Source organism: Centruroides sculpturatus, unplaced genomic scaffold (assembly GCF_000671375.1).
Source record: "Centruroides sculpturatus isolate CEXI.00-Female unplaced genomic scaffold, Cexi_2.0 scaffold18, whole genome shotgun sequence".
Taxonomy (NCBI): domain Eukaryota; kingdom Metazoa; phylum Arthropoda; class Arachnida; order Scorpiones; family Buthidae; genus Centruroides; species Centruroides sculpturatus.
Window position 1 is genome coordinate 1,498,150 of NW_019384302.1, and position 17,043 is coordinate 1,515,192.

Consider the following 17,043-nt stretch of genomic DNA (forward strand, 5'->3'; position numbering starts at 1 on the left):
TATATATTCGTTTTAAACTTAATATACGTAAATTTTTTTGCAATTTTATTTATTTAATATTGAGAAATTATTCTCTTGTAGTGCTGGAGAATAATTTCTATATATTACTTTTCACTGAGCGTATAAAATGAATCAATAAGAAGAGCAACTATTATTTGCTTTCTTTCTTCTATTCATAAAATTGCTAGAGATTGGTCTATAAACTGATTCAGAATTACGTTTAATATCCGTAATTTGTTTATCTCAGATATTAATTTAAATAACGCTCTTAGAGAGAGGGAAGAGAGAGAGATTAAAAGAGAAGTTAACTGTACTTCACCCCCTGAAGATTGACAGAAAAGAAAATTTTCTATAGAACGTAACAAGGAATACACACTTTTATACTTTTGACATATTTGGCAAACAGTTTGACAGATTTTTCCTTCCATGTTTTCTTAATTCGGTGTGGCTTCTCCTGGTCGAAGGAATTCTAGATTACACGAGGTTTGTGATTGGTATAAATTCTTACCGTAGTTTTTAACTCTTGGGGTATTTCTATTTACTAAATGACACATTACTATATCAAATAATGAATATAAAATATAGAAGATATATTGCGTATAAGATGTTAAGTTATTCGAATAGAGGAGGATGAATCGGACTTGGAAATGCATTTAAGATAATCATCATTAGAATGTCATAAAGAAAGACGCGGTTTAAAGATGTTTACTTGGAAACTCGTTAATTAAATTCGTTGTTCCAGCCGCTAATTTATTGCGGAAGTAATTGCGGTTCACCTTGCCATTGCCGCTAATGGGCCTCACCTCTTTTTTGTAATTGCTAAGAAGCGTGGCCAAAGAGATTCCATGCCAAAAACCATAAAAATGTAAGAAAAAAAGAATCAAAAGAGGAAGTAATTCTTCTCTATTCTATTTGTGTTCGTTGCGGTCAATCGGGTACTTTAAGTAAAGACATGTTCTCGATATATAAGTGGCGATTTTTTCTTGTGTCTTTCTATTGGAGAATTGCTGCTCTCTTCAGCTCGAAGTTTAGTCATTGTCTAAACTCTCTTATCGCTTTGTCATCTCTTTACAACACTGCAATCTCGTAGAGTTGTGTACTGCAAAGATATTTCCGTATTCTTCTTTAATTTTTTTTATCGTTAAGAAAGCAATCTTCTTCTTTAAATGATAGTATCTGCATACACGAGAATTTTCAATAAACTTCAGAAGAATATCAATTCCTAAGTGATGTATACTTTCTTAATAGAATAACTTAAGAGGTTTTGGATATAAACACGGGTTTTAAGTGATTTTTTTATTATTTAACTCCATAGCAACATATGTAATAACCAGTGTTTTCACTTAGTACTTGATGTACTGGAAGAGCTCGCACTGTAAAGAGAACTTTGAGAACGTCTTAGATGATTGAAACGAGTACAGAAGTTCGAATTCCCTGTTCTTTTCTACTATAGAATAATAGGGATACGCATCAATGTATACAGAATACAAGAATATCGATGTTTCTGATGGTGCTCTGACCATTCCATTACCCATTCCATCGATTTGTTCGTCTGGAGAACCGAAGAGTTCGTACTAACAATAAAAATTTCGTTTCTTCTAAAATTTTATTGCTGTAGAACCGAAAGAGGATATTGTATTTGTAGATCACTCGAGACTGTTCTTCCGGAAATCGACCGTCGAGAGAGATTTTAATTTCCACTTGTCGTGAATTTCTTGGTTGTTTTCAACATAAATTTTCTATTTTGTCCACTTGGAAAAGAAAATAATAATCGATGAGATGTTATTAACTGCTTCAACAACGTGAAAACAAGCAAAAACATTATAATGTGAATTCCTAAATACACTTTTTCAATACAATATCGAGCTTATGTTGCAGGTATTGCACGCTAAAATGTCAACATAATTGTAAGAAATGAATAAAGAAGTGGCATAAATAGGCTATGATTGAAACATAAATCACTCATAAGTCGAGATAATGTACTCTTTACGTCAATTATATACTTATTCGTTATAAAATTAGTCTGACATCAAAATGAAGTGTAATTATTCTGATAAAATGAATAGACCCCATGAGAAAATATAGTAATTATAAAATTTAAACGTTAGATTCGAGTCAGCCTAACAAATTCCTCAGGGTACTATCATCGAAGGGCTTATATAAGGGCCTACATTACATATACGCTTCTATTTCGATTCGAATCCAGGCCTCGTCGGTGATCGAGAAAGACACTTCTAAAAGGGCATAAAAATTATGACCACGTTTTTAAATTTGTTTAATATTATACGATTATAATTCACAATTTTCGAAGAGAGTCAATTTATATTCTTCTCTCGCTTCAAAAATTACAAAAAATGTATTCTAAATATTCACACCATGTATAATTTATGAACTTTTAACTTCATTTTGAAACTCTTTTCTTTTATTAGTTTAACGATTTTTAAGATTTTTAAATTGATTTAAGAAAATCTTACATTGTTCTGGACGTTACATTGTTGTAATATTAAAAGACATATGCTAATCACCCCTTTCTGCACTACATATATAACGTTAATTAAGTAAAAGAATCTAGAATTTACGTTGATCTCTTTCACCAAATATGTTTACAATTGATTTCTGTATATAAAAGTCGTATTTTCTTTCTAATAAGTATAAAACAAGACAGTTATTTAATCGTTTCGTGTAAAATTTGCCCTATACATCTTGTACTTTTTCTGTTATCTTTGATAAGAATCGTCGTGTCAACGAATTCTTTAAACTGAAATCTTGTTCAGTTTCTTATATCTTATCTCTCCTGCACTTGATCTTCGTGTGTTAATTTTAAGATTAAAAAAATATATAAACAATAGCTGATGGCTCAGATATTGTTTCTTCATATAAAATTAAAGAAGGACAATTTAATAATGATTAATATATATAAAGTAAAGAGTTCTGAATAGGAATTAATGAGGTCAAATGTCGTAAGTTTGATATATAAAAAGAATAAAGTCCGTTCCTTTTGAAAAGTTTGAAGTTTTTTTTTTTATTTGTTATATATTGTATACAATAGCTTGTCACTGACTTGTATATCATCTCGAAGCTAGTCAAATCCTATTTGGAACATCCTATTTTTTGATATACAGACGTATATACAATAATGATGAAATCAAAATATGTCAAAAGCTAGATATTGCTTTTTTGTGCAAACAATATTTTCTCGATATAACTTACTATACGCTACTCTTACTTTGAAAGAAACTAAAATATACAGTAGAGTTTAGATTTGTTGTGGCTCTGAGTTATAACATTGAGAACTCATCCTTCCCTCTTCACCAACGAATAATAAATTTAAAAACATAAGATACTACATTGTACATACCTCGTAGAGTTAGACAATAAGCTGTACTTGGTTAACTTAAGCATAAATCCGGTCCTATCGAAATTTTTGACACTAATATGCATAGAATAACTACACAGAGACATATATTAGAAGTTCACTTATCTCTTCTTAATAGTGCCTCAAATACCCCCCTATAACACTGTTGACAGTTCCGTATTATATGAATTCCATGTTGTACAAGTCACTTAGATTTTACAAATATGTGAGTTATTCACAGCCTGGCACAAGTATTTGTAAAATCTAAGTGACTCGTACAACATGGAATTCATATAACACGGAATTATCAACAGTGTTATAAGGGGGTCTACTGTATTATATATATGGTCTATCTAAGTAGATAATAAATACAAATACTAAGGGTATAGATATTAAGGTATATATATATTTTTTTCTTTAATGGATCTTCCGTATTCTACAGATCTATCAAAAAGTATCTATATCAATTTACAAAGTTCTTAGACTTGATATTGATACGGTTGTTTACGAGAAATTCCCTTGCTTTTCGTTTTGTATCGTGATTTAAAGATTCTAAATTATCCATTTTAAATTCTTCTAAAAGAAAATTTTAAAAAGAAAAGTATAGTAGAAATACCCGTTTTTTTATATTCCCTTTTACTTACCAAACTATAACTTTCCATTGACTAAATGTAAGTCTAATTGCATTCTACTCGTCTATTTGAGAGGAACAGCTGGAGTGTGTTGATCGGAGAGGGTTTTAATGCCATTTTTAAACTGTCCGATTATAAGACGAAGAGGTAGAGAATCGGCAGCTGGTCAGATTGGTAGCCAGATCGATGATCCAAGATGGGAAAATGAACAATTCTGGTTTCTATCTCCTTCTGATAAAATAGAAAAATAATAATAAAATAAAAAAGAATCTATCTTTGGTCAATCCGAAAGAGAAGAGTAAAATTTTTCACGGAATATTTTTCGCAACTGCACTCAATTTTTAGGAGTTAAAACATCTTCGACTTCATCACCCGGAAGAGCGATTGTTAATCATAATACTTAATATTTATTGTCTTAGAATTAAACTTGTTAAAATTGATAAAAATTTGACAATAAAACATTCCTAAAACTGTTTCCTCTTACATACCAGGATCCGGTTAGGGATTTTAATGTCTATTAAAACTCCCTAACACACACACAAAATTGGAATGAAGTTTCATGAATGTGTAGTGACGTTAATAAAGAAGGATAAAGTAATATAAATTACATAATATTACTTTTGTGTAATAGAATATTTTCATTTACTTAACTGAATTTGTTTGGCATCCTCCCAAACACCCGAACGACACGGGAAACGAAATTCGACTGTGTTATCCTCGATCATTTAGAATGATTTCAATGTATAAGATCCTCCAAAATACCCTTTTAAAAATTAGATTTTTCAGAACACACTAAAAACACTCAAGAAAGTCTAAAAACTTTTTTTGTGAAATAAAATAAACAACGAGATAATCGTTAAAATAATAATTTATCTTATTTTAAGCACGTATTCGTGTATACATTTTTGTTTCCAGTATTGTAAAATGATACAACTCACGACTCAAACATTTAACTCGTGTGCATTGGAAAATAAAAAAAAAACGTTTTGAATGACGTTTTTCCTGCTGCACTTTGCTGCATACAGATTTTGACAACAGTCGTTTTTCATACTTTCTAAACAAAACAAATCTTCACACTCCGCCGAAATATTGTCATGACATCGTAAAAAATCACCCTCTGTTAGAAATTCGACGCGTTACACTTGCATATTCAATTGTATCTCTCATACACNTCTGTAAAGACGTTTTCTTTAACGGCTTAATCGTTCTTCCACAGATTGTTCGGCGTAACCGGTAGCTGGAAGTAAGGGTAAATTCGGTAACGTACATTAATATGACACGTAACTGGAGAGTTACGTAATGAAATTTAAGTAAATCAGTTTAATTTCGATTTTGGCTATATGATTTATCTCGTAACTGCCCCGAGGAAAATATCGTAGAAGATGTAATTACACTATTAATTTCGGGTATTCGTAACAATACGCTGTTGAAATCATTTTTGCGAGTGCACCGATTAATTATTTAATATATAAATACTTTAAAATATTATATATATATATATATATACGTGGCTAGGATGAGGAGTTTACAAATATTTGACGTGTCTTCAGGCCAGTGCAATTTGTAGATAAACAAAAATTCTAAAGATTTTCAGGAATTTTAAACACTTCTTATATAACGTTCTCGTTTTCCTGGAAATCCGGATGCACAGTCGATAAAAATAAACTGTGCTTAATAAAATGAGGTGAATGCGATGCTGCTGACTTTCTCAACAAGAAAAAAAAAAGAAGAAGAAGCGATTTCTAAACATCAAGCTTCTTGCATGTTTTTTAATAAGAGATATTTACAGCTTCAGGCTTTCTTTCGTCTGAAGAAAAGGAGGATCGAAATAGCTACTATTGGAGAATTTGTTTTTGGTGTTAGATTCATTCTGGCATAAAATATCACTTTCTTTTTTACAAATCGACGGGTTTTTTTTTAATATTTTTCTAGAGATAAACGTGGTCTCTCACCCTCTCTCGGCTCTGGTTGATAAATGATAAAAAACATGCTCCTTACAGATTCTCTCTCGCCCCTTTTATTTTTTTAATTATTAAGTCTGGAAATCTTCCTAATTCCGGATAAAGCACCGAAGACGTCGAAAACAATAAAATTTACACATTTTATTAAAGTAGTGACATTTTTAATCAGTATATTGCTATTTTTAATCGTTTATAACGGAATTTTTGAATCTGTTGCAAATGAAAATGACTTATATGTCGTTTTTACCGATGCCAATGGCGTATTAAATTTAATTAAAAACATACGTCTATTGTTACTTCACTGAAGGTGGTATTTTCGGAAAGGTATCGAGAATAACACATCGGTTGCTGGAAAGACTCGTTCTCCATTGGATTAGTGAGATGTAAGCCATGTTTGTAAAGCATCTCTCGATAGGATATGACAGCGAGAAGAAGAAAAAAAGACGTTATATCATATTTATTTGTATATTCCCTTCTTAAAAAAAAAAAAGTCTTTCTAGAGTCGAGTAACCCACTTTTCTTTCTTTCTCAACAGAGAAACAATTTTTTAGTTGATTTCAATATTCAAAAAAGATCTTTTGACAATTATTTGGATACCGAAACATGCATTTTTATTATGGAATGTGTATGTAATATTATAAAAAAAAAAAGTCTATAATGGCTTCTATCTTCTCTTACTTTTTCATTTTTCTTAAGAAAATGTAAGATAAATCTTTTGAGATAAAATATTATAATACATTTTTTAGTATCCTTACGCCTACAACAATATCCTTCTTTATTTATTTATTGAAAAATCATTATATGCAAATTTCATTGTTCTTTTCTACATTGTTTATACTCCTATTTACATATGTGGTATTATATCTTATTTAATATTGAAAATATTAAATAAAATCAGTAAAAAGTAGACTTATTCAAGTGATAAGTGTATAATTTCATAATAGAAAGGTATGTAAAAGTGTATGAGCATTTAAAGGCTTTATATATCTACTTTATATACTTACTAGCATATAGGATATGCCCTTAAAAGAGCAATAAGGGTAAATATTAGAAGTGTGAAGGGGATGAAATCAGGTCCAGGTTTCATGGTAGTCTGTTTTTCCTGTGGAATCCTAGAGATTTACTAGGAAATATTTGGAGCAGATCAGTCGAAAGGTTAAGTGTATAAAGAACAAACAGACATTCTGTTTTATATAATTATAAGTGTTTTGTTATAAAGAACTGATCATGCATATACAAGTCGACCCCCCTATAACACTGTTGATAATTCCGTTTTATATGAATTCCATGTTGTACGAGTCACTTAGATTTTACAAATACGTGTGCCTGGCTGTGAACGGCTCACGTATTTATAAAATCTAAATGACTCGTACAACATGGAATTCATATAAAACGGAATTATCAACAGTGTTATAGGGGGGTCGACTTGTATATGCATGATCAGTTCTTTATAACAAAACACTTATAATTATATAAAACAGAATGTTTGTTTGTTCTTTATACACTTAACCTTTCGACTGATCTGCTCCAAATATTTCCTAGTAAATCTCTAGGATTCCACAGGAAAAACAGACTACCATGAAACCTGGACCTGATTTCATCCCCTTCACACTTCTAATATTTACCCTTATTGCTCTTTTAAGGGCATATCCTATATGCTAGTAAGTATATAAAGTAGATATATAAAGCCTTTAAATGCTCATACACTTTTACATACCTTTCTATTATGAAATTATACACTTATCACTTGAATAAGTCTACTTTTTACTGATTTTATTTAATATTTTCAATATTAAATAAGATATAATACCACATATGTAAATAGGAGTATAAACAATGTAGAAAAGAACAATGAAATTTGCATATAATGATTTTTCAATAAATAAATAAAGAAGGATATTGTTGTAGGCGTAAGGATACTAAAAAATGTATTATAATATTTTATCTCAAAAGATTTATCTTACATTTTCTTAAGAAAAATGAAAAAGTAAGAGAAGATAGAAGCCATTATAGACTTTTTTTTTTTATAATATTACATACACATTCCATAATAAAAATGCATGTTTCGGTATCCAAATAATTGTCAAAAGATCTTTTTTGAATATTGAAATCAACTAAAAAATTGTTTCTCTGTTGAGAAAGAAAGAAAAGTGGGTTACTCGACTCTAGAAAGACTTTTTTTTTTTTAAGAAGGGAATATACAAATAAATATGATATAACGTCTTTTTTTCTTCTTCTCGCTGTCATATCCTATCGAGAGATGCTTTACAAACATGGCTTACATCTCACTAATCCAATGGAGAACGAGTCTTTCCAGCAACCGATGTGTTATTCTCGATACCTTTCCGAAAATACCACCTTCAGTGAAGTAACAATAGACGTATGTTTTTAATTAAATTTAATACGCCATTGGCATCGGTAAAAACGACATATAAGTCATTTTCATTTGCAACAGATTCAAAAATTCCGTTATAAACGATTAAAAATAGCAATATACTGATTAAAAATGTCACTACTTTAATAAAATGTGTAAATTTTATTGTTTTCGACGTCTTCGGTGCTTTATCCGGAATTAGGAAGATTTCCAGACTTAATAATTAAAAAAATAAAAGGGGCGAGAGAGAATCTGTAAGGAGCATGTTTTTTATCATTTATCAACCAGAGCCGAGAGAGGGTGAGAGACCACGTTTATCTCTAGAAAAATATTAAAAAAAAAACCCGTCGATTTGTAAAAAAGAAAGTGATATTTTATGCCAGAATGAATCTAACACCAAAAACAAATTCTCCAATAGTAGCTATTTCGATCCTCCTTTTCTTCAGACGAAAGAAAGCCTGAAGCTGTAAATATCTCTTATTAAAAAACATGCAAGAAGCTTGATGTTTAGAAATCGCTTCTTCTTCTTTTTTTTTTCTTGTTGAGAAAGTCAGCAGCATCGCATTCACCTCATTTTATTAAGCACAGTTTATTTTTATCGACTGTGCATCCGGATTTCCAGGAAAACGAGAACGTTATATAAGAAGTGTTTAAAATTCCTGAAAATCTTTAGAATTTTTGTTTATCTACAAATTGCACTGGCCTGAAGACACGTCAAATATTTGTAAACTCCTCATCCTAGCCACGTATATATATATATATATATAATATTTTAAAGTATTTATATATTAAATAATTAATCGGTGCACTCGCAAAAATGATTTCAACAGCGTATTGTTACGAATACCCGAAATTAATAGTGTAATTACATCTTCTACGATATTTTCCTCGGGGCAGTTACGAGATAAATCATATAGCCAAAATCGAAATTAAACTGATTTACTTAAATTTCATTACGTAACTCTCCAGTTACGTGTCATATTAATGTACGTTACCGAATTTACCCTTACTTCCAGCTACCGGTTACGCCGAACAATCTGTGGAAGAACGATTAAGCCGTTAAAGAAAACGTCTTTACAGAATCGTGCGATGTTACATCGCACGATTCTGTAAAGACGTTTTCTTTAACGGCTGCTTAATATCTGCCAAAGTAGAAGATAACCCAGATTAAAGACCCAACTTTAACTCCGATGAGTACAGTACGTGCTGGGAAGTAACGATTAGGTGGTAGAAACGAGAGTAGTTCTCCCGAGTGACGAAGCCAGATAAATCTTTCGATTATATAGAATGAATAATTTGTCGTCAGGCGATCGTACGATGGCATTTTTGTTATTTACCAGACCGTAGAGGCGTTAATGGCACCCACATAATATCCTCTCCACCCCACAGGGAACCATAAAGTAGCGGCTGCGAGTAATAAAACCCTCGTCGAGATATATACCTTCGTCTCATCGATAGTTCGATAGAGGGCGCTGCCCGGATCGCTCGCTAGCAGGAGAAAAAAAAATTCCAGACGGCGCTGCTGACGGCGAAAGAATCGACTCGAGCGACACGAACGCCATCTACAATTTTTGATAAAACCCGAAAGGGAATGAGATGTAAGTGACTAAAGGAAGAAGAGAAGTTAAGAAATTAAAAAAAGTAAGCGGCCACCGACGGACCGAAGACAATTCGAAGAGAATATCGAGAAAAGAATCAAAGAATGGTTACCGTTTTCGGTTGCAAATTGCGTTGCAGACGACGTTGATGGTCCCGAGATCAACTGAAGTAGAACGTTACGAATTTGTAATGTTTACTGGCATCGTTCTATCGTCCTCTTTTCTCTGGAGATAATTTGGAGAAGAAAAACGACGTCAACGTTTCCAGATTAGTGCATTATTTCCTGGACGCAAATTGAAATATCCATTTGTCCGAGCAAATGGCGCGGAAATTTTGTCTCTCCGTTAGAAAATAGGAACGATGTCGGTCTGGCCATTACGTCTTATCTATGGACGAGGCGCTTTCTTCGGTTCCAACGCAAGAACCAAACCATAAAAAAATTAATGAAATTTTTATCTCTCGGAAAATCTGATTTGTTAAAAAGTAATGGCAGTAGACTCTATAAAGAGCCCAAATTCCGCAACGACGTAGTTTCGATCGCTTCCGTCTCGTCGTCCCGATCCCGAAGCACAAGAGTTACGATGTCGGCCACAGTAACACGTTTTTATTTTACATTTTACAAAATTACTTGTTACTTTTACATTATCGTTGATACATTTCGCGTTACGATCTCTCGACATGCTGAAAAAACTAAAAATAAGGGAGAAATATTAATCTACAACAACGGAATTGTTCGATATATCATGATACTGTAAAAGAAAGTGCATATAGAAGTTAGCCAGAGGAAGATTCGATAGAAGAATCGACACTTTTCTCGGTGTTTACGTTACACTGGAGATATTTAGTGTTGAAATTTCATTTTCCAAAGCTAAAGATTGTAGAAATTGTACTGTTCGGTAAGCAAAAAACACTAGAAAAATAGGCGAATGTAGATCTAACGTCCACTCGTAGGGGTGGAGAACGGTCATGACTAAGTCGATAATCTACTCGCTACCGAATTTAAATTGGAATTTTCTCTAGCAGCTTCCATTTACGATACTCCAAGAGCTTTAATTACTTTCAATTTGATATGGCACCATTTTTTACTTCGAACAGTTCTTATGTTACGAGCACAATCGTTAAGGTTTATCAGTAAAAGTTAAAGGTTAGGTAAAGATAGAAACGAATTATATAGAGCAATTATTCTTTATTACAAACTATAGGCTAAATTTTAAGTAAATTTTCAGCTTCAAATTTAGAAAATTAGCATTATTACAATCAGTTATCGTTACAAAGAACACAAATTAAAATCATAGCGAAAGCTAATATACCGAAAATGATGGTAATCTTCAAACATGATGGGGAATTAACACATAAACGCCCAATTTCGAAACAATATAAATTGAATATGAACTAATTGTAGTTGAAATGATTTAATCTGTTTAATATAATTTGCATATAGACTAATCTGGTTGATGACATGACGGGATGATAATAACAGAAATCTCCAAACTACAATATTATAGATGAATCTGAGTTTTGTTTCATCGTTAAAAATATAGAATAATGTATATATTATATAATATTAAAATGGTAAGACGACAATTCTTTTAGGGATGTTTTTTGTGTTATAATAATGAAAATCGTGTAGAGGAATTTCTATGTTTTCTCGTTATGTTCCCGACTTTCGTACAGATAAACAAAGGGGTGGTAACACGTCTCGCTTGGTTACCTAACGAGAAGACAATTAATTATTTAACACTACCTATAATAAATTAACATATATTAAGTGTTTCTCATCGTTTAAAGGAACAGAGATCAATCAAATAATGTTCACAAACTCGTAAAATTCCTGTCACGTTCCCCTCCAAGCAAGTGTCCTACGTATTAAAGAACACGTTGTTTCTAGCACGACTTAGGTATTGTCGATACCGATACAAATTTTATACATTCATTAAATATGTATATTTTTTCATGTAGATCCACTAATCCACTTCGAATGGTATTAAGATTAATTCGAGTCGAGTTAATTCCACTTTAGAGAAGATCGATGTAGCAAGCTACACCCCTTCCTCACCAATTATCTATTTTATTATTTAAAGTATTATAGTTTGACGTTAATTCTACTCATATACTAAGTAAAAATTTCAAAATTTTTTGTGTAAAACTCACATTTTTTTAATTATAAATTAGTAAAAATAGTATACAAGATCAGACTTTATTACAGGTGAGTGAGTAATGAATTCTTGTTGATTAGAAATTTATAGTATTATGTGAAGTTGTATTGGATTTTTTTATATTATTTTCGAACCGAAACTCCATAAAATATCTCATTTAATAGCCCAGTGAACGTACTAATTAGCAGTAGATCTCATTGTCAGATCGCTTATAAGAATTACGGCCTCTTGATAGTTTGATTTAAATGTTACAATGGCGCGCTACTATATTGTAGAATTAAATTTTGTAGAACCTCGGGGAGCTCTTGATGAGAGTATACAACAGAGCGCATTAGAATCTCCAATGTAAGCTCTCACCTAGAAGCTTTTGATGAGGGCTTACAGTAGAAGTTCTTAATTTCTTCGTCAGTTACATTTTATGGATCGTACAAACAATAATTTAATGCTCGTTATCCAAAATTTTAATAAGATACGACCAACGTTTTCATTATAAATTACCGTTCAGTTAGAGAATTTCACGAAATTATCATCATCCAAACCAGATTTTCTATAAATAACGGAATATATCGCCAATTGATATCTGATTTTTTAGATAATTTCGAACATATGTCGTCCTCTGCCATATAAATTACATTATAAATTAGATAACTTTTAAGAAAATTCATCGATGATTGGCTAGAAATTGAAACGTACGTAGGTGGGAGGTTCTAAGCCTTGAAATTTGCATAATATTGCGTCATAAATAACTTTCCGTAATGCTCCATTTAAATGTTTTATTAAATAAATAAAAATTAAATTAAAATCAAATAAAACTAAAACTGAATGCTTAATCCAATTTGTTTTTACTTNAAAATAATTTTGACATACCTTAACAGAAATAGTTTGTCAATAGTTTTTGATGCCTGACTTTCTTCGACCAATAACACTCAAGCCAAACTCGTATCCAGAGAAAAGCAACGTTAATTGCAAATAACATTTTTATTATTTATAATGTAGATTTCCCAAGTACAGTAGTCTATATGACATGTAAATTATCGTTGAATTAAATAAATAATAATAAATTAAAACATTTGTCGGTTTTGTTTACACGTTTATTGGGCCGCATTGGAACTTGCCTTGGGCCGCATGCGGCCCGCGGGCCGCGGGTTGGACACCCCTGGGCTACATCATCGATGATTTCACGGCGCTAGTAGCAGTTGTTATTTTTGCCTATTATTTTCCAACAGTTATTTTTAAATAACTGTTATTCACAAATAACTACGTTACCCATCACTAGCATCATTTTTGCTATCAATTTACTCATCATAACCATATCAAGTTTTCGATGTGCAATTATTAAATAATACGAAAACCACGAAAATCCAAGTCGATACAACCATAATTATTTTAAAAAAATCGTAATAAACTGTCATGTTAAAAATTCTTTAATAGTAATCTTATTATGCAACCAGCAATATAGCATAAAGTATTTTCCTAAAATTTACTTAAGAAAACTGAATCTAAGATCATAATAATTTTTAACACCTTCAATTCCATTACAATTACACCTAGAATCAGATGTTGCACCAGTACCCACCAGTGGTCGAGTGGATAGAAATTACTCAGTCATGTAGAGATTTCCGGGTTTCTTCATGCTTGTATCACCTATATAGGGACTAGTTTCCCATAAAAGTAAATAGAAAAGATGTCTCCTCGGCATATTGACCATGTGTCGCGTTGCCGTAACCGAATAAACTAAACCAAACTGGGCGACCCATTATCATTTGATTTTGGGCACAATAACATTTTTTCATTTTAATTAATTTTATATAATTTAATTAAAAAGCGTTGATCGATCGTCATTTATATACGACGCCTTTCGTGGTGTTTGATTTAAGTAATGAGAAAACACAGACTTAACTCAAATTCTTTTATTTATTTTCTTATTCGTTTCAATGTGAAACAATGGAACAATCACTTCTTAATCGTTCAATCAGAAGCTGCGAAACATCTTTGACAGGAGTGCCAAGAAAATGTTGAAATATTCCATTACAACATCTTCCAAGTTTCGAAAGATGTTGGAATATTGTATACCAACATCTTTCTGTTCATTATTATATGATGTATTGCTTCAATTGACGTTCAACGTTTCGTGGCTCTTTTTTTTTCATTTATTATTTAACTACCGAATTTATGAAAACGTGCTCGATTCGTGCCGATTATGTCTACTTTCTTTGACATTTTATGACTTTTCTGTGCTTAAATTTTAAAGTGGATCATTAGTAATGAAGATTTAACATCCTGTATGTACTACAAGACTAGATCTATTACGAATATAATGAATTTATAGGAGATAGCTCCTGTTTCTAAGTAAGTATTTCTTCCTCTATATAGTACTTATGATGATATAAACAGTAAAAAATCTGCTGTAAGTTCTTTAAGTTGTATTATTAGAATCTACGAATATACGAATCCTATTGTTCTATACATTTATAGAGACTTTCTGTAAGACAGTAGGACCTAGAAGAGGATAAAATAAGATTTGAAGACACGTAAAACATATGGTGAATTCTGTTTTTCGCCCGAGGTAAGAGAATTCGAATTGAAGAATTTTCATAAAAGTTTCAAGTGTTGAAGATACAAGTAGGCAAGCTTTTTTTTTCAAATTGGGAAAGTTCCTCAGTCCAAAGGAATTGTGTTAAAATAAGTATGTATATTACTTGGATCAATGCTCTTCTTCATCAGTTCAAACATACTTTCGCAAAAGTTTAATAGTTGGTCCTATATAACAGAAGATTCTGGTTATTTTCTTACGAAATCTTCTCATTTCAATAGAATTTTCTTGTAAGTTCAGAGGGTAACGTAACGATTCTCTCTTTTTCTTTGATAAATCTATTGTGGCTTCTCTTTTCTGCTATGATTACATAGAAATTCGAATCTGAAGGAATCACTTAAAGGTGTTTTGCATAAGTTAAACTCGTTACGGTAGAGAGAATCTAGAAGAGGAATTTAATTATTAAACTTAAATAATTTTATATCAGAATGAAAAAGACTTATTTTAGAATTAAAACGGCAATTTTCTAGAGATTTTAGAAGAGTAATCTTAAAGCGAAAAACGCTTCATCTGGGTATAATTGTTAACGAAGCGCACGAAGACCGTAAAATTCGACATTCAACGACTGGAATAATGGAAAACATTTCGGAATTTCTCGAGTCGTAAAGCAAAGAGAAGGAAGGATGGAAGAGAGTCGAGTGAAATTTATCGTCGTTTCAGAATCACAACGCTAATTGCGGGAGGTGGAAAATTTAGCGAAAACTCGCGACAGAAGTTCACTTCCGCCGGAAAGTGAGTAGCGAGCGGAAAGATATAAAATTTTATGCCTAACAGAAGTAGAAAACTTTAACAATTTCGATAGAAAGAAGACTGAAAAAAAAAAAATCATTTTCTAGAAGAAACTTAATCGATCGATCCCCGTGTGTAAGAATTGCACGAGCGTTGTCGGAGATCGAGACGTTTATCTGTTCGACTTTCTTGCCTGGCAACGATCCCTTACCAAATTTACTCCACTTTAAGTATGTGTTTACGAGGCACCGCAGAAATATGGAGTGACATCGCCATCAAATGACACTTAATATTCGGGCCTCGTGCCATATTCGTTGGCAAGCAACGTAATGACTGTCACGTGTCTCCGTTGCCCATCGGTGTGACGCCACTAGTCGGAGAGTCTGACGAATTTAAATGTTATGTCAACGGATTTATGATTATATTCTTCACGAATAAACTTCTAAAAAATCCTTTTATAGAAGAAGTTGGCTAACTTACGAGTAATATTTATAAGATTATATCGTAATTCTTATCGTTTACGCTAGAAGGAATTTTGGCGCTATTATTCCCATTGCTGACGTCGTGAACGAAATATGTAATATAAATTTTGTTTGCGTGAATGGTATTCGATATTATATTCGTTCCTGAGATGTATCGATGAATGAAATCTTTATTTGTTCTGTAATTTGTCTATTTATTCAATTGTTTCTATTGAAATTTGCTTTGCCATTCTTGTTTATTTCTGTTCTATTCAATTGTTTTCCTTTGTTCATTTCGGTTGTTCATTTCTTTAGATTAGAATTAGCTACTTTCTTTATTTCTCGTCTTCGAACGTGGAAGACTAAAAAAACAAGAGCTGGACACAAAATTCTGGCCACAACAGATAAATAAATTGAGTTGGAAAAGGTTCAATACTTTGTTGAATTCCATTCAATTATTTTGCTTATTTTAACTGTCTACCTCTTTGAGTTATAATTAATATTGTGTTTCACTATCTTGACAGACCGGAAACAATAACAGTGTAAAGAATACTCCACCTGAAACAGATGAATAAATTAAGTTTAATAATTGTTTACACCTCGTTTAATTGTTTATTAGTTGTAAAATGTTTAACATTATCTACACTTTAATACTTCAACACTTGTTAATTGTTAATTCTTTGCACTTTTTTATTTATTTTATGCGCTTAAAGAATTTTGATCACTTCTAAACAAAGATGAAAACACAAACAATAATTTTGCTCGGCGATTAATTCAATTTTCTAGTGAAAGGGACAAACAGAAAAGATAGCATCTTTAGGAGAAGCCCGAGATCAAGTTACTGATAATTCACGAAGTATTCACACTTTCACTTTCTTCCGGTGATGGAGTGAAAGTGTTTGGTTTGTTCACCGACCGGTCCTTATTAAACGAGGACGAAGACTATTACACGTCATTCCAGACCGAGCGGGAAGGACGAAATGCGCGTGGACCGTGTAATGGCGCCATTACGGGCCAACGATCAATGGATAAATAGACAAATGGCCGGATCACGTGATTAAACGTTTCTGTGTCAACAGGCGTTATTACCAGATACAGTCACTCGATTCGCCGAAATTCAATCTACTACAGTTTATATGTTGGTTTATTCCTCTTTCGATCCTTAATAACTAAAATATATATA

At 31.9% G+C, this 17,043-nt stretch overlaps 1 long non-coding RNA gene across 2 annotated transcripts; it reads right to left on the minus strand.

Annotated features, from left to right (window-relative positions):
* Positions 1–1,282: 1,282 nt before the first annotated feature.
* Positions 1,283–7,783, minus strand: LOC111612363. 2 transcript variants are annotated; one of them, XR_002754595.1, is made up of 3 exons: positions 7,666–7,783; positions 4,000–4,218; positions 1,283–1,751 (listed from the first exon to the last, which is right to left on the minus strand). It is a non-coding gene; the product is annotated as an uncharacterized LOC111612363 (long non-coding RNA). The 2 variants fall into 2 exon arrangements; XR_002754601.1 differs by lacking the exon at positions 1,283–1,751 and adding an exon at positions 3,747–3,931.
* Between the last annotated feature and the right edge of the window lie 9,260 nt (positions 7,784–17,043).